The following is a 6653-nucleotide window of genomic DNA, read 5'->3' as shown; positions in this document are numbered from 1 at the left end:
GTTCACATTTCCTGCTTCTTCGGCTGTAATCTGCAGTAGCACATGGGAGAAAGTGGTTCCAATTCCCAAACTTGGGAACTAAGTTCAGACCTCATTTGGGGCAGAAAGAAATCTCTTTAAAAATGTTTCACATTTTCTATTGCTTCTAAGGGATCCCCCAACTCTAAAAGTAAAGCAAACTCACATCGTCCTCACTGTGGCTGCTTTTATTCTCACTAGCCCTAAGCACAGGAGAATCTCATAACCATTTAGAATTCACAGTCAGAACCAGAAATGCTGACTCGTGTGGAAAACTTTATTTCTGGGATTTGGGTGAGTTATCCCGGTCACTAAAAAAAGCTGATTTGCCCAGGAAGAAACAATTACATTAAACAAGACTGCCAATGTCTTAAATAGAAGGGAACTTTAGGAGATTCAAGTTAAAGATGTGCGTTTTAAACCACAACTACAAAAAGAGCCCTTAATACCCTGTTTGAATAGAAAGGATTTTAAATGTGTCACTCACACCTACAGGCTTCATGAATCTTAGGCTTCTTTCACAAGTTTAAAGAAATTTAACACCTCTTTAATTATATATGGCAAATAATATTGACCAGGAGGCAAGTAGGAAATGGATCTGTGCTTTAGAATTTGCTTTAAAACATTCCAATTTTTTCACTTTTTGAAGGATATTAGATCAACACTCATAATCCATCTTAGATCTCACTAAATAAACTCCTTTCCTGATGAATGCAAAGTATTCAAATGTTCAGCTTTTAAAAATGTCCTGTAAAGTTATAAATGCTAATCTCCAGCTTTCAGAAATTCTTATAAATACTGTTCTAGTTTGCTAGCTGCTGGAATGCAATATACCAGAAACAGAATGGCTTTTACAAAGAGGAATTTAATAAGTTGCTAGTTTACAGTTCTAAGGCCGAGAAAATGTTCCAATTACAAGTCTATAGAAATGTCCGATCAAAGGCATCCATGGAAAGATACCTTCATTCAAGAAGGCTGATGAAGTTCAGGGTTTCTCTCTCAGGTGAGAAGGCACATGGTGAACACGGCCAGGGTTCCTCTCTCATCTCGAAGGGCACATGGCGGACATGACATCATCTGCTAGCTTTCTCTCCTGGCTTCCGGTTTCATGAAGCTCCCCGGGAAGCGTTTTCCTTCTTCATCTCCAAAGGTTGCTGGCTCATGGACTCTGCTTTGTGGTGCTGCAGCATTCTCTGCTCTCTCTGAATCTCCTTCATTCTCCAAAATGTTTCCTCTTTTATAGGACTTCAGAAAGTAATCAAGACCCATCCAAATGGGTGGAGACATACCTCTACCTAATCCAGTTTAACAACCAGTCTTGATTAAATCACATCTCCACGGAGATTATCTAATTACAGATCTAAACACACAGTGTAGAATAGGGATTATTCTGCCTTTACAAAATGCAATTTAGATTAAAACATAGCTTTTCTAGGGGACATACATACTTTCAAACCAGCACAAATACCAATGTAAATTTATAACTTGGGGGAAAAAAACATCTTTTTTATAACTGTTATCTTAGAGAGGAAGATAAAAACATTTTGCCATAAAGAAAATTATTTTCTTCATAATAATATAATAAAATTATATTTTAGTAAAACATAACTTTCTAAACACCTGCTGTTATACATATGTAGATAAATTTGTTCTTCTTGAGCAGCAAGGAATAATTCGAAAAGAAAAAAAACACCTGTGTGGCTGATGCCCCCCAAATTTCTCATTCATTCTCAATGGCTGTTTCTAATGCATTTACCTAAAAATGCTGGTGTAGTGACATGATAATGTAGTGAGGCACAGAGCAAGATTGGAGTTGAGTTTATCACTGTGAACATCAGTGAGAAATGAACCTGGCCTGCTGTCACAATCTCTTTTGAACTATCCTAGTTTGGTCATTTTGATTAAAAAAAAAAAATCCCCAGATCCCCATTTTTCACTTTTCTTTATGACAATTTCATTCTCATCTTTAGCTTCAGTGTTTGTTTATGACCATGACCGCTCATCAACTAAAGAAAAAGAAAAGGCTTTATATGGTTGATAATATACCTATATATGAGGAAAAACCAAAGATATATTTATGAGTATGGTAGAAATGCTATTTAGAAAATGTATTAATTATCCTTTCTGTTTAATTCCATTCCAGGCAAGTTTAAATTCAGGCTGAAGCATATTAGAACATCAAAGAGTAGGAAATTTGGCGGGCCGCGGTGGCTCAGCGGGCAAAGTGCTTGCCTGCCATGCCGGAGGACCTCGGTTCGATTCCCGGCCCCAGCCCATGTAAAAAAACAAACAAATAAACAAAATACAATAAAACAAGAAAATGTTTAAAGATGTTTCCCTTTCTTCCTCCCTTCCATCCTTCCTTCTTTCTCTCTGTCTTTCCTTCCCTTCCTCCCTCTCTCTTTAAAAAAAAAAAAAAAAAAGAGTAGGAAATTTGAATGAAACTTTACTTTTAACAGAAGAGCTTTTAAAGATATATTGTTGCTGTCCAAACGAAAGTATAAACAATTCAGAACTGTTCAAATGATTATCTCTGCCTACTTTAGTCTTAAACTGGAAATTACAGAGTCTGAAGTCACTAGCTGAGAGGACCACAAATTACTTCAATATTCTGCAGGTGCACTGTATTTCCTGCTAAAGTGATTAATTTCTGAAATCACATCCCTTCTACTTTCAGAAAGCCAGCTTACAAAGCAGAGAAAGTCCAGTTGCGAATGAGTGTGCTAATGTCTTCTTTAGAGGCAACAGAATAAACCCTGAAATAGGACCGTAGGTAAAGTGAAAATATTTTACAAATGTCTAGGTACCACCACATGCTTGGCAACTAAGCCAACCTTGAGGAGAAGCCTTAGAATTCTGCCTGCCTGAAAGGTTTTTCTTATGTGTGTGAGATTAAGCAATTCTATATTAATTTATTTCTTCAGTGTGACTATGCTGGTTTGAAACTGTTATGTACCCCCAGAAAAGCCATCTTCTTTTAAGACTAATCCAGTTTTGTGGGCGCAGCATGTTCTTTTCATCTTAATCCAGTTTTGTGGAGGCAGCATGTTCTTTAGTCCTGATCTAATCTAGTGGGGGCAGCCATGTTCTTTTTTTTAGGGGGTGCATGGTCTGGGAATCGAACCTGGGTCTTCCCACATGTTAGGCAAGCATTCTACCACTGAACCACCTGTGCGCCTGGCAGCCACGTTCTTTTAATCCTGATCTAATATTGCAGGGTGGGACCTCTAATCAGGTCATTTCCATGGAGATGTGACACACTGAATTGTGGGTATGACCTTTTGATTAGATGGAGACCTTCAAAGCAAGTGTTAAGTTTTTGTTTACTGAAGTTCTTTAAAAGTCCTTTAAAAGGGGAAAACATTTTGGAGAAACAGATGCAGACATTTGAAGAGATGTGTGGATAGCCAACATACAGAACCAATCCCAGATGCCATTTGGCCTTCCTTTGGAGTCAAGGTATCTTTCTCTGGATGCTTACTTTGGACATTAAAGGCCTTAGAACTGTAAACTTGTAATTTAATAAATCCCCTTTATAAAAGCAATCACTTTCTGCTCTATTACAAATTCCAGCAGCTTTAGCAAACTAAAACAGTGACATAATTAAGTTGCTAACTTTGAAATGCTGTAAGCAATAACATTTTCATTTAACCATTTGTTTGTTAACTCATTAGGCATTTACTCTGTGCCTGGTATGTCCTAGCTCATATATTAACTGTCAGGGATTTATTTCAATCTGTCGCCAACAAAGTAGTAACCAACAGAGAGGAAGGCCAGAAGATTTCATCTAATATTTGATGCACAGCAAGAAGCCAGAATCTTTGGTCACTGACCATATGTATAATGAGCAGGGGAACAAGGTTAAAAACACAGCCACATAACTACAATGAATTCAGCAAACTACATCTCACTGACACATTGGGGTATATATATATATATAATGAATTCGCAGCTACCTCGAATCACTACCAGTCTCCTTCTAATTACTAACCACGACAAATCTGCCCTCTCAGTTGCAGGTGGATGCCCCAGGCCTCTTTGTAGTAAAACCAGCAAATGATTGGAAGACTATGTTTTAAATCCAAAACCAAAGCACAGTTTGAGAATTTTTGCAAGCCTGCTTGAAAGTCTTATGTCTGGGGTTTGCAAGATCATACAAGATGCAGGACAACACAAGGTCAAATCCACATCTCATATATAATGAATAAATGTGTTCCCTAATCCATTTGCTGTAGCTCACGATCCAGAGGATGATCCGCGATGAATAGTGGGGTCCTTCTGCACAATACCCAAACTAGTGACTTCAAGGGCCTTGCTATGAATAATAGCCATTATTAGAGGGAGGTGATGGCAGCAGTAGCTGCCTGAGCCAGAAGAGGGAAAGCGTAGAAAAAGCAACCCTGCAGATATATACTATGCTAAGTATTTTCGTGATATAACTCTTGGGGGCATTTATATATATTTAACAGCCAAAATAGCCTTCCAAGTTTAGCATGAGACACTTTGTCATTATCCATCTGCGGTACAGCTTTCTGTGTTTTTTTATTTTCCTCCAAAATTGATGAATAGGTGGTATTCATCCTGGTCCTGAAAGATCAGAAAGAAATATTCATTAATATGCAGCTTCTGTGAAGGAAGGTTGTCTTGGACTCTGGGTGATACCAGAAGCAGCAAATTATGACTTTGGTGCAAAGGTTTGGGAGTCATTGCAGTCCACCACTCTTAACTTTTTCATTATTATTTATATTCAACCTTGAGGTAATCTCTTTAACAAGTCTATGGGGTGAGCACAATCAAAGCGCCACAAACTTGATCTCTCATACAGCGTAATATCTGTTTCTGGAAGCTGGTATCGATGATATTTTCCTGAGAAGGGTGGGGAGAGAAAGCAGAATGTGTTTTAATTTTGAATTTTTCATTCCACACATAGCATCTGGGATAGAATTCTATCAACACAAAATATCATCTTCACAATTCTCTTGTTTTTTAACCTATAATGTTAGAAATATTACATAATACCTTCATTGAATACATTTGCTGGGCATTCAAACATTTTTATCAACATGACTAGAATGTAGAATGGTGTTCATTTCTTGTGACAGTCACAAGAAACATGAGAGGCTGAATACTCAGCTACCTCATTATTTGATGCCGCCCAAAGGCCCAGACGTATGTTCATTCTATTTTCTGCTGCGGATATTTTTTTCAAGGCTGTGACATTCAGCCCTAAGAGCAATGACTGCCAACAGGGAAGCGGATGTCAGGAATACTGTCAAGTGGAAATATCAAAACTCCTGGTTTTCTCTCTAGTGTGAAAGGAGGCTTTCAATTTATCCTAAATTCATTTCTTTGCACATTCTGCCCCACCATCCAACCCAGAACTCTACTGTTTACCTAGAAGATTGCCATTTCAAGTTGTGCTTTATGGAAACCCAGGGCTCCATATGGTCTCTCTTTAGGTGGCTGCAGTATAGAACTCCAGGAACATATTTGATTTGTATTTGTTCTATCAACTCTAAATTCTATTCCTGCCATGAAACAACCGGGATTCTGGACCAGGAAAAATAATATGGAGAAGGCTTTGAAAGCCTAAAATGAAAACTAACTAGAAATTTAATCTTGAAGTTTCCCTCTGTAAACTAAGTAAAATCTTGACCTTAATAGTATAGTGAAATTGAAATATATCTTTAGACCATTTCCCACTTACACACATACATACAATTCCCTCTTCACACACACTTCAGTGTTAATCACTTAGTTTGCATTCAGGGACATCAGGTAGTAATGGGTGGGGAGGTATTCAGGCAAACATACCTACCTTATAATTTTAAACTATAGGGCGCAGTACTAATGTTACTCATGAATACCCCCCATCAGGCTGCCCAGGCTTACAACTTCTATCATTATCCATATCTCACAAAACATCTCACATGCATACATGCTCCTCAAGATGCTGAGGTGTGCTGTAACATCTACATTATGACTTCATTAGTTTAAATTAATCAATATAAATGGATGACTCTATGTGAACTATGCTGCTAGGTACTGCAGAAATATGAAAAAGTAGATTCCTTGGCTTCCGTAATTGAGTTGTTCATTTTCTATCTGGGGAGAACAAAAAAGCACGCAAAATGTTAAATATCAGAAAGGCAAAATATTGGTCTCTACTAGCATAAAAGATGCTGCATGGATATATATGATAAGGTATATAAGTGGGGTTGAGCGAAAATTCTCATTTCAAGTATCATAGGAACTATGTATCAGTTATGAGGTGTGCCACTAGTTAAATATTATAAACAGTAGTTAAAATACACAAGGTTCTGTATTTGAACAATTATATTGACTCAAGGTCATGTTTATAAGGAATTCACTCTATTCACTTACATTCTGAGCTGATGACTTGGCGGGGAGGGAGGAAAGGAAGAGTGCACCTAAACTTTGCCACACCATCACTGCCCTATTTTAAATTGCACAACCTCCACCTGCTCCTCTCTAGCCCTTGTAACCTTGCTCTGGTTTTTCTGATGCCATTTATCACCTTCTAACATATAAAATAATCTCCTTATTTATTATGTTTATTCTTAATTGCCTCTCTCCACCTACTAAAACAGAAGTACCAAGAAGCCAGGATCTTT

At 37.7% G+C, this 6653-nt stretch overlaps 1 long non-coding RNA gene across 3 annotated transcripts in view; it reads right to left on the bottom strand.

Annotated features, from left to right (window-relative positions):
- Positions 1-4251: 4251 nt before the first annotated feature.
- The window catches only part of LOC143669099 (uncharacterized), a 94120-nt gene continuing 91718 nt past the window's right edge, over positions 4252-6653 (bottom strand). The window contains exon 5 of one of the 3 annotated variants that reach the window (XR_013168706.1): positions 4252-4605. This is a non-coding gene — a long non-coding RNA (uncharacterized LOC143669099). The other 2 variants (XR_013168705.1, XR_013168707.1) reach the window with 2 other exon arrangements.

Source organism: Tamandua tetradactyla, chromosome 25 (assembly GCF_023851605.1).
Source record: "Tamandua tetradactyla isolate mTamTet1 chromosome 25, mTamTet1.pri, whole genome shotgun sequence".
NCBI lineage: Eukaryota > Metazoa > Chordata > Mammalia > Pilosa > Myrmecophagidae > Tamandua > Tamandua tetradactyla.
Note: the sequence above shows the minus strand (reverse complement) of the source record. Positions and strands in the feature narration are given on the sequence as shown.